The following is a 24,373-nucleotide window of genomic DNA, read 5'->3' on the forward strand; positions in this document are numbered from 1 at the left end:
TTTATTACATTTTAAATGGGGAAGTTATATAAACGAAATTGACTTCTCGTAGCCGTCACAAACAATTAACGATAGAAATTAAACCTCTTTTTAGTCTAAATTTAAACATGGCATTCTATGTGGGTTAGACTTTTCAGAACCAGTCACAACTGAGTACTTAAAGAAATGCAGTTTATGCATATCAGCATTTTTTTTGTTAGCAACATTTCTACTCATTACACGAATAATTTTTTTTCCCCAGTTCACCAGGCGATTGTATACGAGGAAACAAGAACAAATAAATCATCTGTAAGCCATATGATTAACCAATGATTACTATGATTAACTTACTATGTAAGTGACAATTAATACTTTTTATTGATATGAGAAATAATGCTTGGAGCAGCAGTTTGTTTTTTAAAGCAGTCAGCTTGGGTTGGGTACTTGCATCCTGTCACTTTCATGGATATTCCGGACACAGCTGAAGTCTCAGGTGATAAAACCCTGCACATTTTTCTCACAAGAGCCCACCAGGTAGCTGTGAGCATACTTTCTGAGACATCATACATTTAACACATTTTACGACTGTATTTTTAAATAAACATCCCATCACTTTAATATAAGAATATCAGCCTCTACAACTCTATAGCAGGCACTCTAATTTCTAAAAACCCCTGCTGGTGAAGTGTCACTCTTTAGCTTTCACATGAAATGTATAGAGGATTACACAGCAAAGAACAAAGAAAGAAGAAAATGTGGGCACAGACTAAATAGAGAAGGTTGGCGCGGGAGTGAAAAGTAGCAGAGAAAAAGCCAGACGCATAAGCAAAGTCAGTGCACAAATACAGACTTACCTTTAAAACTTTAAATGCTTCTCCTGTTAACACTGTGTAAAAGAGCTCTTCATCACTGAATAGTGTTTCATTCCTTTGTATGCAAGAATGGGTACAAAGAAAACAGTAAAGTAAAATAAATAAATTAATAAAATTTTGCGACACAAAGTGAGTGTGAGGAAGGAAAGAGATCTTGGAACACACTACACATCCTAAAGTGTGAATGAAAAAAATTTATTCTTCCTCATAACCCTCAGTGCTGTGGAGCCAGAGGGACATGACTGACTTTTGTGTGTATGTGTGTGCAATCACGCACACACACACACACACACACACACACACACACACACACACACACACACTATCTCAAAGCCTACATTCTTACAGTCTGGTTTAAATAATAAATTACGCTGTCTCAGTGTATTTCATGCATGACAACATGAACACACAAGCACACACATGCATTCTCACCATGGCCACTATTTTTTTAATAGGTACCTGATATTTAAAATGACCACATATTCAGTATGCACTTAGTTAAATTAAAATTAAAATGCTTTCAACATTGATCACAAAAAGTTATAAAATGACATTTTATTCTCTATCCTGACCGCATACTCCTTGAAATCATCTTTTTCTGCTGCTTTCAAGGATGAGCTTACTGGAATCATTCTTCATTTTCAATTGAAGGGACGCTTATGCTTGGCTCTTTTAAGTGACCCCAGAAAGAAAAAAGCATTTCCATAAAGGGTGCAAGCTGAATGGTTTTACAATACTTTGAGAATCAAAGGATAGAGACTGAGTCAAAGGAATTTTCAAATTACACAGGAAACATGACTCAGGATGTTTTATTTGCCAACAATGAAAAATCAGGACATAATCCACTGAATTGTAAACTGTAGCTGACCATCAGATCATGCGTTAGTACTTCAACGAAAATGGCTATTTACATGTTAAAGAGCAAAAAAACAATGATTACAGCTGTAACTTTTATGAGGCAACCTTGTATTTTACTCTAATAAAAAGCCTCCCAGTATGTACCACAGCAATACACTGAAGGCCACATTTCCCCCCTGTATTTAACATTTTATTCTTCCAGTATTTGGTTGCTATTTATTGCTATGTCATTAGGTGCTAATAAATTAAGTGGTTATAGTTGCAGTGGGTAGAGTTGGTGACCCAGCTTCTAGCGTGATATGTTGTTCTATAGAATAACCACAATTACCACTACCATAACAATTCCTTTACATTTTCCTTCCAAGGAGCCATAGTCTGCAACAAAGAAAAATTGTGTGGGCAACAGATCTTGTGGAGTGATGAAATGTTTGCCTCAAGTTATCATCAAAATGTATGGAAGAGGTCAGGAAAGAAGTACAACAGTGAGTGTCTACACCCATCTGCAAAAAAAACAAACAATAAAAACAAGATGGTGGAGACTCTGTGGCTGCTTTTCAGCCAGTGTCAAGACAGGTGGAAAATGTGAATGCAGAAAAATGCTGTCAGATTTTGATTCACCGTGCAATACATTCTGGAAAGCAGCTGATTGGCACTGACTTTTTTGCATGAAAACGGCCCCAGACACACTGCTAATGCAGTAAAAGCATACCTAAATAGAAAATTGCACAATGGAACACCATCAGTCAGGCACTGGCTTCCCCAGAACCTGGACCTCAACATTATTAAAACAGATCGTCAGCAGAACAAAAAGCAGCCTTTGAATGAGGCTTTCAGCCTTTGAGCTTTGAATGTTCAACAAAAAGCCTGAAAAACTATTCTTGAAGAGTATTTAAAGAAGTTACAAGAAAGCTGCCTGCGAGAGTTGAGGCATGCTGAAAAATAAAGGTGGTCACACCAAACGTTGACTTTCAGGCTCATTAGAATTATACAAACTGGCCAAGAAATTGGCCAGTAGCGATTCCTGAAAATTCTCTAAAACATGAATTTTCTGCATTGCTCATTCTGTTCAACATAGATTCTAAAACAGGAACAAAAAAAAGATATTAAATTGATACTTGCTAGAAACCTGATAATAACTGTTAACTATTTATTTTAATGTTTTATTTTAAACTCCACATTAGTCTATTCAGCACAGTTGATTCTAGTTTTAAATGAAAAAATTAAAGCGCATATAATTTGACCAGAATTTACAATCCAAGATTGTGATGTAAATGTTTGCTGACTGTTGGAATACGAATGTAATAAACTGGATATTTCCAGGTTTTATCCCTGATTGGTTTGAACACAGTGAACTGTGTATCATAAAGGGAATACAATTTGTTTTAGAGTAAAACTTACCATTTTTTATTCTGATTCTCAAATATTCAAATACTCTAGGATGGGGTGGGCAATCTCAGTCCACGAGGGCCGGTGTCCCTGCAGATTTTAGATTTGTCCTCGAACCAACACAGCTGATTTAAATGGCTAAATTAGCTCCTCAACATGTCCTGAAGTTCTCCAGAGGCCTGGTAACGAACTAATCATGTGATTCAGGTGTGTTGACCCAGGGTGAGATCTAAAACCTTCAGGGACACCGGCCCTCATGGACTGAGATTGCCCACCCCTGCTCTAGAACCATGATGCATACCAGAGCATGAGTAGAAAAAGGCACGGGCACAGCTCTGCTCCGTTTTATGCCTCTTAGCAGTTCTTAAATCACCACAAAGCACCGTGCGCATCAACTAATTTAAATACCATGCGGTGTGCCTAGAGAGAAATGATCCATGGTTATCTAAGGACAGAGGTGTAGAGCACATTAATAGAAGTGGTGTCATCCAGATGGGCACATCCCTTTCTAGGTATTTTTTAGTTGAAAACAGCTCATAATGATTTCCGAGGCCAAAACATACACAAGGCCAAAATGTTGATAGCTGTGCACTCAATCTCAGTTGTTGTCAAAGGCCTCAGCAGCTATTTTGTGAAGTGTGCTCACCTTGGAAAACTTAAAGGGGAAAAAATAGTTTCCTTCATCACACATACAGCCCTGTTATCAGGGTGTAGGGTGTAGAAGACAAGCGGTGAGTTTGAGAATCTGTATCTACAATTTTGTCATGAATGCCAACGCCAGAATTCTTTGTTAAGTATAATAAAATTAAGGGTTGTGGCTTTCTTGGATACTGCTATACTGCTGTGAGCAAAGAAAAACTGCACCAATCAAAAGTATCAGTGGGGGTTCAGTTATGCTGTTGGCTTTAGAAAAAAAAAATATGGAGATGCTAAAAGAGTCAGTTGTACTCTTATCTAAACTGGCTATTTATCTTTTCCTAAAGTTAAGTAGCCTAAAGGCAAATCAATGATTTTTAAAAATTAAAAAAACACTACTGCAATGCTTCTGTATTCAGTTCAATTCAATTCAATTTATTTATATTGCACCAAATCACAACAACAGTTGCCTTAAGGTGCTTTGCATTGTAAGATAAAGGTACTTAAAGATATTCAAACTCAAACCACTTAACCACTAAATTTTAATAAAATTGTTGAAAAAAATTTAACAAATTCTCACATAAACACACTTCAGGTCTAACTGTATTTATATTATTGTATTGTAGTTAGACTGGTTTTTGGCAGCTGGTGTAACATTTATGACTAAAGGTCCTTTCACGCCGGCTTAGAGACCAATCTGGTCAGTAGGGAGAAGTGTATCATCTGCAAATGGTTGCAGGTCATTGCTAGTAGTTATTTGTTCAACACTGGTCTCAGAGAGCAACAAAAACCTTTTTTATGATTGCTTAGGTAACTAGCAGGCTGCCTCAGTCACCAGGAGTTTACAAAGAAGATGCCGGCTTGTCTGCAAACACTCAGAAACTTCATCAAGTGGTAGTACAACTACAAGTTTCAAACAGAAATGGACCACCTTTTGAAATGTGTTGGTTGCAACACAACAAGGCACAACCTTTACTTTGTTCTTTGTTTTCAGTTTGCATCACATTTTTTCAAGCTTCATGTGACCAAAGAAAGTACAAGGAGCTTTATAGTGCAGCTCCTTCTTTGCAACCATTTTCACCTAGCAACAGCCAGTAACCTCAAGCAACCATTCACCAACCCGTTGGACAATACACACTTTTACCTAGTGACCAGAGGATGCCGGGGGATCACCAACAAGTGATTGCAATTGAAAAAAACCAACCAAACCAAACCAAAAACAAACAAACAAAAAACTGAAAAGAGTTGTCAGGCAGTCAAACAAAGAAAGAGAAAGCAGGAATAGAGGAAGTATATGCCACCACCATGTTTGATATGCGGCAGTGTGGCAACTGATCATAGGATTATTATGTTAGAACTTTGGAAGGAAGATGACTTTCTGATTGAACGGATTTATGACATCACCCTGAGTCCATCTAGCATTTCCTGTTGTTCTTAACAAAAACAACAAGCTCAATGTGTTTGATCATTCTTGTCTGAGGGGCCCAGTGAAAAGGTGCTATCTGTGACATCATGGCCAAGATTTGAGGTTATGGTTATCATCTACAAAAACACTGAGGATTCAGATTGGATACAACTACTTTACGGGTAATACTGTCTGTTATTCCTGTTCCTGATCAAACTCCTATCAGTTCTTTCTGTTTTTTTAAAGACATTTATAAGTGGTAAAATCGTTAGAGATAATAGTGATTTATTTTCTGTCAGCTTATAGCCAGCATTCACGTTAATTTGATATATTACTTTTATGTTACAATATATCCTTAAACCATTTCCAGTTATGTAGACATCTTTAACCTTTACATCTGTAAAGCTCCCTGCCATTTTAATCCCTTGTCAAAAAACTCTTTTGCTGACTTCTTCAAAATCAGTATAATTATTTCTCATTTTGTACCAAAAAAAAAAAGAAATCTGATTGTTAGTCCCCTGTTCTACTTGCACCTACCTGTAAGTGTCTTTTTTGTAATGAAAATTATACCTGAAATTCAGAAAAAGTACGTGGAAAACTTGGGAAAATTACACCATAAATCATAGTCTTTATTATCAAATACTACCATTTATTCAGAACTGTGCTTTGAGCCAAGTATGACTGTGCCCCATCACCTAGGCTTTTGGTATCCATCCCTACTTGCTGTGCACTGAACTGTGAGTCAGCTCCCAGACACCAGTATTACAGAAAACTAGTCACACAAAGCCCCAGAAAGGAAAAAGTGAAACCACTGACAGCGTTCCCTCTAACCACTAATATATTAATATGTTGTATATGTAATGTAATGTATTCATATTAAAACTCCATGTGTTAGTGTAACAACAGTATCCAGGCTTTCAGCTTGTCTGCACACACCTCCCGCTTGCAATTGGCTAATAATGACAAACAGACTCAATGGGTACAGTGTAGCATTACCAGCAAGTGGGCATTTCAGCAACACATTTTCTTCAGTAGGACCAACACAATGTTTCTGCGCCTCATAAATTATTCCAATGCAATATACGGCAGTGTATGGCTGCCAAATTTGATTTTCACTGCAGAAGAGTGGGAAACTCACTGAAGAGGTTCAAGGCTCACACAACAAGACGGAAAAGAAACAAACACTCTATAAATACTTATCATCCATTGTCACCTGATTATCATCTTTCTCCTCTGTGTTTGTGTCTGTGTGCGTTTGTGTGTATAGGTGGATGCTGACGGTCGTCTACTGCCCTCTATTCTCATTATCTTCCTGTCTGCCTGTGCCAAGCTGATTCTGTCTCTCTGTCTTCTCCGACACCCTCCCTTGATACAGGTCTTGAGTGCACTCAATGTTGCATTTCCTTCTTGTCAGAAAGTGAGACCCTGCATTAAGAGAAAGAGGCGAAGGAATACGAAGAAAGAAACAATGAAAGAAAGCAGAGATTTTCACTCCAGTTGCTCTCTGTCAGTGAGTGGAAGTTAGAGAAGGACAGTGAAACTGAATCTTAATGCATTTCTGTGACATAATTCAGTTCAGACAGTAGGCAGATAGGGGAGAGAAAGAAACGATTTCTCCGTTCAACAAGGAGAGAAAGAGAAAAGAAAGAGAGCAGAGGAAAACAAAGGGACACAAAAACAGAAGACAGGTATAGCCACACACATTTCATTGACACAGACTGCTACCCCGTCAACCTCTGTGCCGTGGCATTACAGAGACATGGCAAACAAACACACGCTTGCTGTGTATGCTGCTACTGCTGTCAACTCAACATGTCTCTGCCTATCAGTGTTGACAAGGACGTCTATTCTCTGTCCTGGTGAAAGCACTAACCGAGGTAGCAGGGCTGATGCAGATCCACCAATTTAATGCCACCTAAACTCTCAGCTGTCATCTCCATCATATGCACTCCATGCTGTAAACACAACATTTCAGCACTGCGCAAAAAAAAAAGAAAATAGAAAAAAAAATAGTGTATCATAACCAATCTGAGCTACCTGAAGAGACCATGCAGGTGTTAAAGTGTTCTCAAAAGGCCAGACTCTATCTGCAGATAGATAGCCTTTGTTATCCATCTCAGGGGACTGAACCATGCTAGAGCCTCAACCATGGTTACAATGGGACCAGAAGGCAGTGAAGTGAGGGTAAGCTAGGTGAACAAGAAAAAGAAAATCAATTTGTCTGATGTAGCATTTTTACAGTGTTCTGCCTGAAATAGCTAGTAACACAGCAGAAGGCTGCAGTGTGTATGAGATCAAAAGAAAACCATGTGACAAATTTGTATTTATTTACTTACTTTTGAATTTATCTGTTTACATTCTTCAACAGTATGCGAATATTTTTAAATAAACCTTCTCCCGATGTTATGCATAGAGAAAACATTCTGATTCACAATAAGGTTGTTTCCCAATCAAAACTCAATTAACCAAGGGTTTTGACTTTGTAAGAGGTTGGGGGGCTCTCATTCTGTTTTCGGTATCTTTGCATTATAGTCTGTTCTCCTGCTCTATAAGTTGTCTTTTTTTTTGATCAATTTAAGTTAAGAAGAATTTTTGATGGAGCTTTGTTCTTCCTGTTTTATTTTGAGTTTCTCACCCTGTGTTCAGTGTGCTTAGTTTTGCTTCATCTGTCCTGTTTTGCCTGTATTAGTTCCAGCTTTGTTCCCTCCTGTTTCCCATCCTCTTGTTATCCAGTATTTAAGTCCTCTGTGTTCCTTTGTCTGTTGTTGTGATCTCCCTTATTGCTGTATGTTCTGCCTGTTAGTTCTGACTTCTAGTGTATTCCCAGTCTTGGCTTTGTATTCTGCAATTAGGCTGTGTCTTTTGAGTTCAGTTGTTTCTCTGAGAGTCCTGCATTTTTGGTCCTTTCCTGCCTGCCTCACACATTGTCCTGACAACAATCCCCTGTTACGACCCGTCTAGGGCCAGGCAATAACATGAGAACAGCACTCGCTTCCCCCCCCAAGACCCAAGCAAAAAAGAGGAACAACAAAACGGGAGTGTCATCACTCCAGGGTGAGCCAAGGCCAAAATAATAAACAAAAACAAATCTACACAAATCCCGCACCCCTGACCTTACCAAAACAAAGTCCAAAAATAAAGACAGCGTCTGACCTCCTTAACTAATTCAAAACAAGAAAAAACGGGTGATCAAAAGAAACGGCAGCTCACCCCTACCCACTCCACTTCCACAACTTTTAAGCCGCACTGTAGCCAGCGGGGGGGGCAGCACGGTGGCACGGTGGTTAGCACTGTTGCCGCACAGCAAGAAGGTCCTGAGTTCAATTCCACCATCAGGCCGGGGTCTTTCTGTGTGGAGTTTGCATGTTCTCCCTGTGTTTGCGTGGGTTCTCTCCGGGTACTCCGGCTTCCTCCCACCGTCCAAAGACATGCAGCTTGTGGGGATAGGTTAATTGGATAATTCAAATTGCCACTAGGTGTGAATGTGCGAGTGAATCTGAGTGTGAATGGTTGTCTGTCCCTGCGACAGACTGGCGACCTGTCCAGGGTGTACCCCGCCTCTCGCCCTATGACAGCTGGGATAGGCTCCAGCACCCCCCGCGACCCTGAAAAGGATAAGCGGTAGCGAATGGATGGATGGATGGATGTAGCCAGCGGCTGCCACAGTTACACTGCTGGGTCATGAGGAGAAACACGAGGACCTCTCCCGCTGTAGCACTCCAGCCTCCTTTTAATGGGCGGGTCCTCCAGCTGGGACCAGTCACGTTGGGGCGGTGTATCCACACACCAATCGGAGCAGGGCCCTGGCACAGCTGATTTAACATAAAAACAAACACATGAACATGCAAGTTCGTAACACCCCCTTTTAACAGAAAGGGACCAGCAGAAAAAAAAGGAAAAGCTTAATGGAGGGACAGCCATCTGCTGCTGAGGAGAAAGAGAAGAAAAGTTTAATGACATGCAGCAGTGGTACATAACCAAATCGGAGGTGGAAAGAGGTGAGTAGAGAGGAAATGCTCAGTTTATCTATCATATCGCAGGAAGTCCCCAGCATCCGCTCATTAAACCTGACATCATTAGCCGTTTCCGGGTCCAAAACCTTTTTCAGTTTCCAATATCAAATAAACATTGTAGAAACACTGAGAGTTTAATATGGTCCAAATTCTTTCAGCTCCAATAAAATGATCAGTGTGGCTGTTCTCCCAGGTGTAATTAAGTTTAATGACCAGACATCCAAGAAAACAAGGACATATAAGGTTTAGTGGAGTTAAAACTTTTACCTTTTAAAAATGACATAACACGCTCTGATCATATTTCTAGAAAAATTAAATGATAGAACTGTGCTATAACATCAAAATAAAAAAAAAGATGGATAATAAAATAGCAGCAATGTTTGCATGGTTAGTGAAGTCAGGTTAGCTGAGAAATAATTGTACACTATCTGGTAGCTAGCTACTGAGCTGGGATTAGGCTAATATAGACACATTAACATGGAAGATGAAGGGATGAGGCTTAAGTCAATACAAGTTTATTTTGAGAGTTCCAGACTGGCAAAAGCTATATTGTAGGAAAAAGATAGCAAAAACAGGTCAAATTTCAGGCAAGAGAACTTCTGAAATGATTCAGCCACAACACAAGGTTAGTTATTTATATGTTGCTGCAATCTGGATCACTCGCTATGAAAAGTCCTGATCCAAAGCTTAATGTCCACAATGAAATATGAGAGTAACTCTTTTCTGAATGTCCTGGATGCTCAAGTATGTAGCATTCAGGACATTCTGAGAATTTTCAAAAATTTAGCTTAAATGCTAAGTAACTGAGCATCAAAATGCTAATAAATAACCCTAAGAGGCTGAGAATAACCACAGATTTTTTTGGGGAGTCTCTTTTCTATTAAGTAAAATAGGACGCAAGCATTTTAAAAAGAGGACAGCCTCAGTAGACACTTCGACCTGGAAATATTTAACGAAAATATTTGTTGATCTGATGACTTTTTTGATTTTAGGATTGCGGCCTCATGTGTTCTTTTCCTGATGTGATCCTTGTTCCACTTTCACTCGTGAATATGTCACAACAGAAAAAGGGAATTGTGAGCTAGGACTCGATGTATGTAAGTGTGTGGGTTTGTGTGCTTTGTTGGCTGTGTTCATTGTGACCTTCGCTCATCATGATGAAGCTCATTTACGCTTCATCAACTGTGTTAAGTTTGCAGTTGAACTTTGGTTATGCCTTCAGAAAGCATTACCCCAGATGCACGTGCATGCAAGGGCAAACAGTAATTGTGTAATACATATGGACACAAACACACCCACGCACACCCACATGCATCTATAAGAACTGATAGTGACAGGCAGTGAATAGACTGTGAGCATTAGAAACAGAGGCAGTGAAGGACTCAGGAACTAATGGGCTTCACCCAAAGAGTAGTGGTCCAATGAGAGGGAGATTGATTGACTAACGGTGGACAAGCTAATGAGATAATATGAACAAACAAACAAGACAGGGAGCTAGGAAGGGGAAAGAGACAGAAATGTAAGGTGACAGATTTGCATGAAGCGTGTATGTTTTGCAAAGTGACTTAAGCAGATGAAACATGCATTGAGCTGTGATGACGGGCACGTTTTACTCTTAAAACAGTTTCGCACTACACAACTACACAGTCCTTCATGCTATGCAACTGACAAACTTGACATGAATTCATTGCAGTGCATGACTCCCATGATCATTTTGCCACTTCCTTATTCCTCACGTGACCCAGAACTCTTTGCATTAACTACACTAGGACATGATTGGAATGGTCCAACTGGTCCTGTGTGCTGATAATCCTCATATATCCTGCTTGGGTTGAAACAAAAGCAAACATGGTTCTGTCTGTTGCTGCAGTCTTGGATGCTTTTCTTCAAGTCCTTATGCATTTGCACTGGTGATTATCACTTTCTAGTTTGCAGTGCTTACAGAGCATCACATTGTTGATGATTCCACACAGTAGATGAACATGTTTAGCTTTATTTGCTTTAGCTTGTTCTCTGAGTGTCAACTCATGGGTATTTTAGAAAGATATCTTTGTCATAATTGATGGCGTCAAATAAGCTGATTGACTGCCACAAAAACGGTGACTGTGATTTCATGTTTTTCTTTTTAGGCTCATCCAAGCAACCTGACACAACACTTCTCTGGGTCTCCAGAAAAACACTTGCCAAGTCTGAAGTAGACCAGATAAACAATTCTGGGGAAAACTGAAGACATGCACATACACGTGCACACAGGATCAATCATTTATTAGTGTGATGCACACATACACCCACCACACACCGAAAGTGACTACACTGGCCTGTAGTTAATCTCTGAAAAATCTTGAGGCTTTTGAGGAGACAGACAGTGGAAGTCCAAAACAGAATATGATCCAGGGGGATTTTGTCAGGGACAGAGCAGGATTTATGGTACAACTCCATGCTGCACAACAACGACATCCTAACTCTGAGCCTGAAAAAGACTGAACTAACTGGCTCATGAAATAGGACTCTGTTCCTGAGCATTTGCGAACGTATACTGTAGCAGACTGCCACAGGTGTACAGTATTAGCAAACACAGTGAATTTATAAAAACTTGTCTTAAGTGCTCATTTTTTGTGCCACTCAGCCAAATGAGTATTTTAAATCACATGGATGTGTACCTGTGCATCATTTCCACACAGAAGCCATGAAGCTTAGTCTTTCAGACTCTGAGGTCAAGAACTGAGGGGGAGGAAGAAAGAGCGAGAGAGGTGATGCAAAGACGATCCATCAGGTAAAAAATTCAGGTGCAGGTATTCTAAAAAAAGTAGTTTGTTATTGTGGTTGGACCAGTGGATTTGACCCACTTAGTACCAACGCAATCATCATCTGTAGCAGCAGCTGTAATACAGTTCATGACGGCAGTAATTTAGCAACCTTAGAAAGCTCTGCAGTTACCAACAGTCAGAAAAGCCATAATTCAGAAAGCTGCAAACAAAGAGGATACAATATGCGTGAAGCACTTATTTTTAGACTTTCTCTGACTTACATTTTTTGACTACTTTGTTATTCCTGTCAATCACAAACTCAAAAAAAATCTGCTTTAAAGCATTCTATATATTTTTCTTCAGTATTGAAATAATTCAGCAGAAGTTATTTTTTACATCTCAGGGTACACTTTAAACAGAATCCTCTTGCAGTTAATGCGGCATACTTTATTGCCATTGTTTTGGCAAAACATGAAATCCATTCATTCTTCTGCTCATCCTTTTCAGAGTAGCGGGAGCCTTCCAATTAACCTATTCCCACTATCTGCATGCCGTTGGGCAGTGGGAGAAAGCCAGAGTACCTGGAGTGGACCCACGCAAACACGACACAGAAAGACAACAGCCTGATGGTGGAATTGAACTCAAAACCTTCTGTGAGGTAACAGTGCTAAACACCATGCCACTGTGCTGCTGCGAAAATATAAAATACTGAGTGAAATAGCAGGGCTTAGAGCCTAGACAAACCTTACTGGCGCCACTCTAACTTTGGAAAGCGCTGCTAAACAGGGAAAACACTGGAATATGACATTACAGGATGCAGCCAAGATTCTCATTGCACTACGTGTAGCATTGCCTTCTACAGTTTATGCCTATTTGTCCATGCACAATGCACTTCGTCTTGAGGATTTCAAAGAGTACCTAAGCATTAAATCCTCTTTATTTTATTGTAAGAACTCATACAGCACATTTTCAAAACAGCAGAAAAGCATGACGTTTATAATGAAACCCGTTTGTTTTTAGTTTTGGGACAATTCGAGAGAAGTTAAAAAGAGTTTTACATTTTCTGACAGAATTTATGTAAATACCTTCCTCTTTTTCTTTTTTTCCCTTTTGGTTCGAATCAGAAGCTGTCATGTCGGCAAACAAAATGCATTTTTACAGCGAGTGCAAGGAGAATGTGCTTACAGGAGCAAAACACCGTTACTCACCCACAGTTTATGAATTCACTTTTCTGGCAGCTATCCAATACTGGTCTGTACCACTATCCACAAACCAGAGGGTGAATTCTTTTTTTTAGGCTCTGTGGAAAACTAAGATTGAGGTTGTAAAAGAGAAGTGTAGGATAATGTAAATGTAAAACTTGAGGTGAGGACAGAAGTCAGCAGGGAGCTCCCTCTGCGATGCAGTTTTATTTCTCAACAGTGTTCCTGTATCCTCGTAGGTGTTTGTCTGCATAAAGGAGAGGGGACATGGTTTGTGTGCACACAGGTAGTAATTTATCTCAGCAAGGACAAGCTGTGTAATGTCTTTATGCACAAGTGCTCCACATCCCGCTGAGACTGTGATACAGAGCAGATGTGTGGTGCTTTATCCTCAGCCATTCATCCATCAGGTTACTATCTGGAAGAGTGGAAATGTACGGAGGTGTGTGAGATAGAGAGAGCTTGAGAATTTGAATTTTCAAAACCTCTTTATTTTCTTAGAGCGTTTTCAAAAAGCAAAAGAAATGAACCTGAAATGAGTCCAGACATCAGGTCATTTTCTACACCAAAGCACCATCTGCTTTTGAATTCTTCTACATTTGTTGTTGTGCTGTACAAGTTGTAATCAATTTTCAATCTGGCCTTCATCATCCTGATAAAAAAAGTATTCAGATCCAAGTCCATAGAGAATTCTCTCTTATTCCTTCTGCTATGATAGGCAGCCATTTGTGCATGCCCCCAAAACAAAATTAAATTTCACCCTCCACTTTTGGCAGTAACTGTAGGCCAGGATGAACATGTGCATAAAGAAAATGTTGCTTTTCACAACTTAAGCATTGCTTGGAGAAGCTGAAAGAAAAAAAAATCTTATTCTGGCACAGTCGAGAAAGCAGTGATAAACGATTTCCCTCCAGAAGCAGAAAAGGACAATTATCACTTAAATTAGGGTTAATAATGGAAACAAAAGCGGACAAAACACACAACAGAAATCTCTGCTCCAAACTGCCAACCTGTTTTGTTAAAGCTGCTGTTTCTGGCATCACTGGAGGGGGGAAAAAATCCATAATAACCTTTCACTATTGTAATTCAGCACAGGTCTGAGGCTCCACCGGGCTCTGTTTTCAGGCTCTACAAATTCTGCTTATGGGGGATTTTGGATTTTAGTTCATTGTTGCAAAAAAAAAGAAAAAAAAGAAAAAAAAGAAAATACGAGAGGAAGCGTCTATTTTGGCCACCAAAGCAGCCTGAGTGGAAAAATAACAGCAGGCCAGACTTGGCCAACTCAACTATTTCTCCAAGAGCTCTCATAAATCAGCTCATGCCGTTTGTGAAAATGAGAGTAGATTGTAACCAGTAGGGCTGGGCCATATCATACCGTTCATGGTAATACCTGTGTAATGTCGGGCAATGATAGGAAAATGAAATATTGCGATAGAATATGGGTAAAACACGCATGCGCAGTGCCTTTGTTTTCATACGCACATGGCGGAAAAAGCGTGCCGGCGACAGAGAATGAGAAAGGCGAAAGCGGATTGTTGAATAAAACGGATGAACCAGAATTGGTTTGTAAACATGCTGCAACTTCAGTGGTGTGGAACTGGTTTAGCTTTCGTCCATCAGATACACAACAAAGCACTATTTTTGGTAGCGCATGCTAGCGGGCCGTCGTTATTACTGTGTTTTTTGGAAAATACGGCACACTTAAAATCAATCCTTCGATTTTTCTGAAAATCGACAGTGCCCCTTATAATCCCGTGTGCCTTATGTATGAATTCTGGTTGTGTTTACTGACCTTGAAACAATTTTATGTGGTACACGGCGCTGGAAAATCTGTCAAATGTTTTAGTACGACTTTGCTAAGCTACAAACCCACACCGCTTGATGGATTGTCGGAGCGTAGGCAGGTGCCTCGCGGAGTGATACGTATTGTGCTTCAACATAATATTACTATATTGTGTGTGTATAGCCTCTTTTTAAGTTTTGTGGATATTATACATGTTATGCTGAGGATATGTTGGCCAATTTCCACTGGAAATGCCTTTTGGTTAAACTGTCAGCAAGGAATTTGCATTTGCACTGTTAAATTTTTATATAACTTTAATGCACATAAAAAACAGGTGCTCATTTAATTGAAAATACCTTGATTTTTTTTTTTTTTTGCACGAATAAAGTTGTGGAGTTGTAAAGTATCTTGTCTAGTGTCAATTATATCGTAAGTTATATCGTTATCGCAAATTTTCAAATCTACGGTATATCGTGATAAATATTTTTGGTCATATCGCCCTGCTCTAGTAACCAGAGATGTTTTATTTTTTTCTTCCAGATATCTCAGTGCTGTTGGTAAGAAAATACTCTTATAAACACTATCAGAAATCAGAGCTCGATTGAAATGCCAATGCCCACTGTTTCATTTGACTTCTTTGACAAAAACTGAACACCGCTGAAAAGAATAATTTCAAATACCCACAGGGTGTTGTGTAGAAATTTTTAAGTACGTTGGGTCTCATGTTTGAAGAAGTAAAATGTAAAAGATAAAGAGTTCTCTGTAGCATGAACCGTACAGCCCACAAGAGCCACATGAATCGTTTCACTTTAATAAGTATAACAAGGCTCTGTGTGATTCTCAATTACCACTGTTTAACAAATTCTTAGTGGTATTTGTGTTAATAACTGTGCTTCAAAGATACCATTTCTATGCCTACTATTGGACCATATATATTAATCTACGTAACTTTTCCTACAATTTCATTTTACATGTACAACAGGGCTATTCTATTCTATTTATCTATCACAGCTTGTGAGTTGTTTCGAATGTCTACACTGAAAGGTCAAAACCCATGGCTACGTTTGACATCTTTAAGAAATTATAGAAAGCTTCATTCCCAGTCACCCTTCCAGCTCAGCATTCAGTCACATGTGCAGAGATATTTAGAATAACAAATACATTTGTGCAGGGATGGAGCTGAATGCGAGTGAATAGCTTGTGTAAGGGACAACTATATGTCAAAAGTTTTTTGGATTACACCACTACAAAACTAAAAGAGAAGCTCTCAACATTCTCTCGGGCATCATTAATTTTTCATGCTACACATTATTGCTAAAGCTGCTTTTACAAAAGATGTAACATTTTTACATAAAATGCATAAAATATGGTTGGAAAATGGCCCGAGTTGTCCATTTGAATACATAGCCTTCATAAAGGCTGCAGCTAAGCATTATGGAACTTACTGTACAAATTTACACTAATTACATAAGTAATCTGTGACTAACCACATTTTTCATACTATATTAAACTTTAGGGGCATTTGATAATTATAACTAATGACATTCCTTAAGTCGAAGACCCCACCTCATCCTACAGTTTTCTGTCCCAGATACATAAATCTGCCCAACATTTTCTCCTCTGTCTATTCGATGGACCCTGAAAACTCCCTGTTGTTAGACAGGGCCCTGTCATAACTACCTTGTGTTTACAAACCTTTACCTGTTCTTTAATTAACCAAATCACCAACCAGACTTTCTCCTGCTCGTATTTTTAATGCGATAAAGTAGAAATACCATATCTAATTATCATTATCTTACATTTTTGTTATAATGTTTGCTCATCCTACATTTCTATTGCCCACTAAAGCCAAATGTTTTTTTTTGTTATTAAACAGATACAGTGCTTAAATTTATTACATCACCTGTCATAAAAACAAGAACACACAAATATTTTAGGAATGTGTTAAATATCAGTATTGTTAATTTGTTACATTTGTTCAGCACTTTACTGGAAGTGATCATTTATTTTACATTATGTGCATACGACTGTTTTAAATAGATAGTTAAAATGCTTTTCAGTCAATAACTGCCTGAAGCCTAGAACCCACAGACATAACAAAATACTGTTTCTTCTCTTTAGACTTTCTTCCAGAGCTGTCCTGCACTGACCTTCAGTTGCTGCTTGTTTTTTTGGGTCTCTCTGCATTCGGTTTTATCTTGAGTAAGTGAAAAACATGCTCTGTTAGGTTGAGATCAAGTGACTGATTTGACCATTAAGGAATATCGCATTCTTCGCCTTGAGAAACTCTCGGGTCATTATCTGTTTGCACTGGGAAGCACTGTCCAATCAGTTTTGCAGCATTTGGCTTAATCTGAGCACAGAGTATAACCTTCTACACTTCAGAATTCATCCTACTTCTCTCAGTCGTCACATAAACGCTAGTGTCCCTGTGCCACTGCCAGCCATACATGCCAAATGCCACTATTACCTCCATTGTGTTTGGCAGATATTGGGGCATGCTTCAGATCCTCAGTTGTTTCATCTTTCCAAAGATTTTATTTTATTTATGTATTTATTTCAGAACTGACCAGGCTGTTTTAGTCTAATCTGGCCTTCTTGTTCTTGAGTGTAACCAGTGGTTAAATGTTTTTCCATCTCTATGATACTTTTATTCTGGTGTTTTTATTATGGTGTTTCAGCCTCCTAGATTTCATATTAAGAGTCCAAGAAATGCTTACCAAGTACAACACTTGGAATCAACTCTGGATCTTTGTCATGGGATAATAAGAAATCAGTCCTCATCTGGCCATAGCTGAAAGAATGTACTTAAAATCCAATGTTGGGGTGCAGAGCAGAACAAACTACAAAAATTGTGTCATTGTTCAAATCCTTAAATAAAGAAAATGAAAGGCCACATAAAGATTTGGATTCTGGTGTGCTTGTCACAGCTTGTGCATTGATTTGTGCAGCAGATTGTAAACTTGATTAGACTGTTTAGACTTTGGCGTCTGGAAAGAGAAAAGAATGGCAGACAGTGAAGAAAAGAGGGATGAAGTGTTCACTGTAAAAGCTGCATCATTTCATATTCTTTATGTGGCAACTGGCATTAGAGTTTCTGAGGAGGGAGAGATTTGTAAAACATGGACATTACAACAATGGCCCAAGCATAATCTTCTCAATCCCATTACTGACTGAACCATCCACAGACACACACACATAGATGAAAGGAATGAAAACTGTGTGAAAGAGATGTGGGTGGGAAAAAGGACTGAGGCAAGGAAGACATGAAGAAGGCAATTTTAGAGGGAAACTGGTTTTTGGCGCTTGTTTGTGACTATTGTGTATACAGTAGGAGAACTTTAATGCCTTCTGCATCACACATGATGAGGTGTAGCCATCGCAGGTCTAAGGAAGTCATTGATGGTCCTCAAGTGATAAGCTACCGACTGAGATGCTCAGAGGCTGTGGGATAGTCAGTAGCAATGTCTACACCGGAAAACTCAACATGTTCATAATGATTTTAAAAAAGCTTGGGATTTTAACTGCACAGGATCATATGGTTTAAAAATAGGGAACACCGGAGATCCTGATATGATAGTAACATAAATTCCACAAGTTTCTTAGTTTTTGATTTATTAAGTTACTAGTCAGATTTAGAGACAAACCAACTTTGTTCCCAGGAATAAAAGAGTAGTAAATTCCATTAAAATTTCCATCCATTCATTTGATTTAATTTAATTTTGAAAATATGCCAATTTTCGTGTTTTTGTTCAGAATCCACATTAAAAGGTCATATTTCTGCTAATATAGACCGCACACATCTCCACACAAGCCTGTTGTCTAGAAGCAATGTATCTTGGCATAAACAATCACTTTCAGTCTTTCCATTTTTGTGGTGTCTGTCAGCCACAATTTGTGTGAAATGTTCAAAATATATTTGTCCTAATAAGCACGTACATATCTTTTTCCATAAGTGACATGACAGATGCATAACATGCCCAACCTAGTCATTTTAAACCTCTAAACTTGCTCTATAATTTAGGTGAGGATTGTAGACATGTAAACTTGCCCACACCCTTGTTAAAAGCACTCGCAGCTTTAAAAACCTTGCTGTAACATTTGGGTGCCTTTGGAATATTGATTTATCTTCTAGTGGAAGATGAATCAATAAAAGTGAGGTGTGGAAATAAAAAAACGAACTGATTAAATTAACATGGAATAGCCCCACAAATGAAAAACTTCTCCATCAAACCCCTGCAGCCATGTGAAGGCTAATTTGGGAAGTTCTGCGCCACAGCTCAGTGCAATTAAGCATGGCTGTCCAATAGGTTTACTTTGATTAAATCCCCTTTAAGTGGCACAAGGCTGCTACACAGCCTATGTGCTGAAGACCAGCTTCCTAGGTTAAATAGGGCCCTGATTGCACAGTCATGCTGACATATACTCCCCAACAGCTTTGCTACAGACTCTACGGCTGTACTGACACAGCACTAAGCGAACACTGTTGATGTGCTCACAAACAAAGATAAACATACTAAAAAGACAGGTATAATGTTTACTGATACAATTTATTGTTGAGCTTCTTAAACTTCATTTGTTTATGAATAGGGGACAATAAATTCAACCGGGGATGGATGTGTGTGCAAGCCTTGATTTTCACTTTACAAGCATGGATACGAGGCCAGGCTAAATTTCAAAGCAACCACCAACACTGAAAGTTGCATTTAAATTTACTTTTCTAAAGGAAAAATTGTCACAAAAGCCATCACTGTCCTACAATACTGAACACTCTATGGACCATCCACAACCTCTGAAGATAGGCTCATCAGCTCCATAACATTTCAGAGAATCTACAAGTGCAAATTATATTTTGTTACATTGTTTACATAGTGGTACATTCCACTGATTATTTCTTTGTAGCCTTAACATGCTGACAAGTTCATAATTTCCATAGCCCTGATGAAAGTGTTCATCTTGTAATTGAAAGGTAATATGTTAAATACATATCACTCTACATTACAGGAAGACAAAATAGCTGTCTTTTCTAACAATTTGATTAGAAGTTTACTCTCAGTAAAACAAAATACTTATTATTAAATAAATACAACCAAACAATTAATATTTTCATAATTTTCTAACCATGTTTTATACAGTAAATGTCAGATTTTTAGGCACAGTGGGACTGTTTAAATGTATTCATATGAAATGCATGTTTTAATAAGCAGTTTATTTTGTAAATCACTCTTTTATGTAACTACACTGTATAAAACACATATATAAAACATAAAAACAAATACAAAATGAAATAAAATATAATTGACTGAAAAACAAGGTAAAACAAAGACACCAACATAATAACAACATAATAACAACATAAAACAACACATACAGTTATACCAGTATCATGATTTTTGGTATACCTTCAACATATCTCTGCTTTAAAATATTCCTATTTTAAAAATATTCATATTAATTTCCTGTATCACTTGACATATATCACGGTCCGGGTGAGCTTCTGGAAATTTCCACTGGGTTCCAGAAGGTTGCATATTCACAGGCTCCACAGCTCTGGAAATACTTGTCACAAGGGTGGTTTGGATTGGCAGGGGAAGTGAGATTTCTTTTTCTGACAGTGAGACAGAAAGGGTCATGGAAGAGAGCTAGAATAGTTAGAATAGGAAGGCAGTTCAGTTTTTTTGCTTAAAATAACATGACACAGTGGCCTGTATGTCTCTGTTATATTGTTTCCCTTATTCAGTATATTCAATATAACATCGAGATTTAGAATTTAGTTCTGTTTTACAAAAAATATAGAATACACTTGATACTATGGTGTAGGATATTGGAGTACAGTGCATCTTGTTTTCTTGCCATATGAGCCTGCATTACTTTTCTGGTGCTGAGATGGAACTGTATCTCTTACAGAATAACAAGATTTAAAAACCAGTCAGAGGGTCAGAAGTTGTGTATTGAAGTACCCCACCAGGAATATTGGAGTGTTGACAAAGCAAGCTCAAAGGAAATGGAAGTGATCTGAAGCAGTAGCTCAGAGAAATGCGGTGTTATGCAGACTCTTAAAGATTGTGGATCCAATCATCATTGTTAATCTTGATTTTCAGCATCTTAGTAGGCAAAATCCTGAGAAGGAACTGATCAGTTACTCTAGGACTTATCTTATTGCAGTAGACAGAAACAATATGTTGTCGAGATTATTGCTTTGACTCCTGACCTGGCTTTATGTTTAATAAAGGAGATCAAGTATCCAGAGAGAAGATCTGAAAGCTCTTATAGATTAAGCCTACAAGCAGTGAAGCTCACTGGGCCATTTAATGCCAAAAGTTAATATACCTATCATGCTTTGAGGATTACCTTTTATTAGTCTATTAACAAAGTCATTTACAGCAGCATGAAACATGTTCTTGGGTGGGGATGGGAAATTTTATTTTTAAAGACTTCATTCTTCTATAAATTGATTCAGAAAAACTTTCAAGGCAGACAGAAACCAAAACTTTAGGGACTGTGGCTCTGCCTATGCCCATTTCTCTTAAAATTTCACTCAGATTTCATTGTATAAGAGTACATTATCCATAACCCTCAGCACAAACACACAATCATTAGCTAAATAATTAAATCCATCTTGGGTTTGTCGATTTGTGTCAATAGAACATGGAAATGGGCAACACTCGAAAGTTGTCCTGTGGTATCAGAGCCAAACAAATTAGCAGGAAGTCCTGCTGCTAAAGTCCATTGAGAGAGAATATTATTGCCCTGCCCAATTCTAAGGGCGATAGTTAGATGTTAGCATACACTGGATGTTCCAACACCTTCTGCCATTAAGCAGTTTCTGCTGCAGTAGCTCTTCTTTTGGCCTCCCTACTTGTAGCAGTGAGCCTGTCATGTCTATGTCCCTGTTGCTAGTTCAGTTTGCTCTTCCCCTGGCACATTTTGGTAGGTGCCAACAGAGGCATTACCTAAAAGAAACAAGGTTTTAAAGAATTAATTGAATACTAGTATAGCTAGTGTTAGAAGTATATGAAAGAAAACAAAGCTTTTTAAAATCTTATTTTGAGGGGATTGTTCCTGCTGTATCTGAGGTTAGACTAAGAGATGGACTCTCCAGCACCCTGGCATAGACTTTCGAGGGTAGAATGAGGAGTGTAATCCCCCTATAGTTGGTGCATACTTTCCGGTCCCCTCTTGTTAAAAATGAGAACCCCCACATCAATGGATGGATGGATGGATCGATTTTGAGGGGAAGTAGGCAAACAGATTTGAGTAATGATTCTATACCTAAAGTGATTCTCCTAGTCACCATTCATTGTAAGTTAAGTTAGATTCTGGCTTTAAATAACTACTTTAAATAACTATTCAAATAAATGCTGTAATAATATTTTTGCATATGAAACCAGAGGAGTTGTACCTATCTTATGCCATCAGCTTGTCCTAGGTCACGGTTTCCTTCCACATATAGCTTTGCAAAAATTACATAAAAAACACTTGCAACAACAAAAACATAATATTCCAGAAACACGCTTTGCCGATCCGATCAGCTGTTTGTAACATTTCCTATGTTGGAATAGACGTCAGCGCGAACGATCGCATGTCCGCCATTACCTGCCCAAAACCAGAAGTGACTTCATTTCAGGGCCTTGTAAGCCTATACTGGTGTTTTTAAAAGTTATGTTAATGACTTTCTGTGTCGTTTCTGGGATGCTTAGAAGTCTAATTGCACTGCTGGAAATAGTTTATTTTGATGCATATACTGTTTTTTTGCAAATTTGCATTATAATATTTATTTTTGTTTTTCCTGCATTATATAGAAATTGGTGTATTTCAAAAATAAAACTATGATGACACTCAAACTAAATTTCCTGTGGTGGGAAACTATTTTGTGCAACTTTTTTGTATTTACAGTTTTGAGGGATAAGCCTCTTAAATTTCTAGAAATATATGTTAAAAAAACAAAAATGATTTTCAATTTTTTTGTAGTTTATTGCACTTTTTTGCAATTTATGTAATTACTATGCACTTAATGCATACATATTATTAAAATTTGGGCTATAATGGTTGTATTGATGTATAGCAACTTGAAATGCTCCCAAAAATGGCACTACAACATGTAGAAATATAATATAAGCTCTGGCGGACTTGGTTCTATGGTAGGTCTTAAAGGGTTAACATAGTCTCTTAATGAATGTTTGCTTCTAGAATCAGTTGAGCTACTACACACACTGGAAGCACAGAATTATAAAAATGTATGTCATAATGGCCAGGTGCCACTACACCAAGATAATCCATTTTATTCTCTCTCTCCTTCTTTTTCTCTCTCTCACTGTCGTGCTGACACTTAGGAAATTAATTCAGTGATATTATTGCAACACATGTATTCATAATGACCATAATCTCATTTAATTAAGATCAATTTAAATGTCTACACTTTAAATATGTTTGATCCAGTTTATTTTCTTGCAGGGTATGAAGAAATTTTGCAGTTTGGGTAGCAAATGCATCTAAGCCTATGGTGACACACTACCACTAAATGAAACCAAATATTTGGTTTTGTTTATCAATCCCCTGTTTAGCCTATTCAAAAAGCTATGTGGTTTTAATCTTCTTTACCACGTCTCTGATCTTGTCGATTTCTATGAAATGACCTAAGCACTTCTTCCCTCAGCATATGCTCATCATATACCTAAACTACATTTAAGTATATATCTTTAAAAAATCTTTACAAATAAAGTCCTAGGTCTACCTTTATATAAGGTCAAACATAGAAGGTTACCACTAAACCATTTTAAACAAGCTTTATTAGCAATTTCATTTTAGCGATTCTCCTTTCTTGCCTATCTATATCATTATGAAAATCATTTCAAAATACTCTTTACTGCTAATGACAGAATTTTAATTAGAAAAGTTTAATACCTAAACTTTACTTAAATTAAGTGTAACCTCTGGCCTGCATACTGAATTGAATTGAATTTATCTTTATTGTCATTAAAAATACATGGAATATAATGAGATTAGGTACCTTCCTTGCAGTGACAGTTATTCACACTACAACCATTGCATGTAACACAACACTATTGCATGAGGATACCACCATGTGTGTGGCATTATTGGACATCATAACACAACATACTGCAACCTAATCAAAAACTTTGTATTAATTAAATTGAATTTTATGCCTTTTTAGTGGCCTTTTGGCAGTAACGATTCTAACGTGTTCAGGGTCAGAGTTTGGATCATCAGGATTTCAAAGCAGTAAACTTTAATTTACATGTATTTCTAATCTTAAGAACATCTTCTGAAACACATCATCTTTTCTCTCCATGAAAATAACCAGAGCTTTAAATCACTTTGATTTTATTAAATAAGCTGCACGTAACATATTCTTATGTCGTGGATTTCCTGTTGTTTCAGTCATTGTAGGTTCAAGACAAAAAACACGAAGAATTTGTTTCGCAGATCATTCAAAACACTGGTGTGATTTTTCTCCCTTTGTTAAACCCT

Source organism: Copadichromis virginalis, linkage group LG17 (genome assembly GCF_057382275.1).
Source record: "Copadichromis virginalis isolate Kocher_CV1m ecotype Utaka linkage group LG17, C_Virginalis_male_GT1.1, whole genome shotgun sequence".
NCBI classification, from domain to species: Eukaryota; Metazoa; Chordata; class Actinopteri; order Cichliformes; family Cichlidae; genus Copadichromis; species Copadichromis virginalis.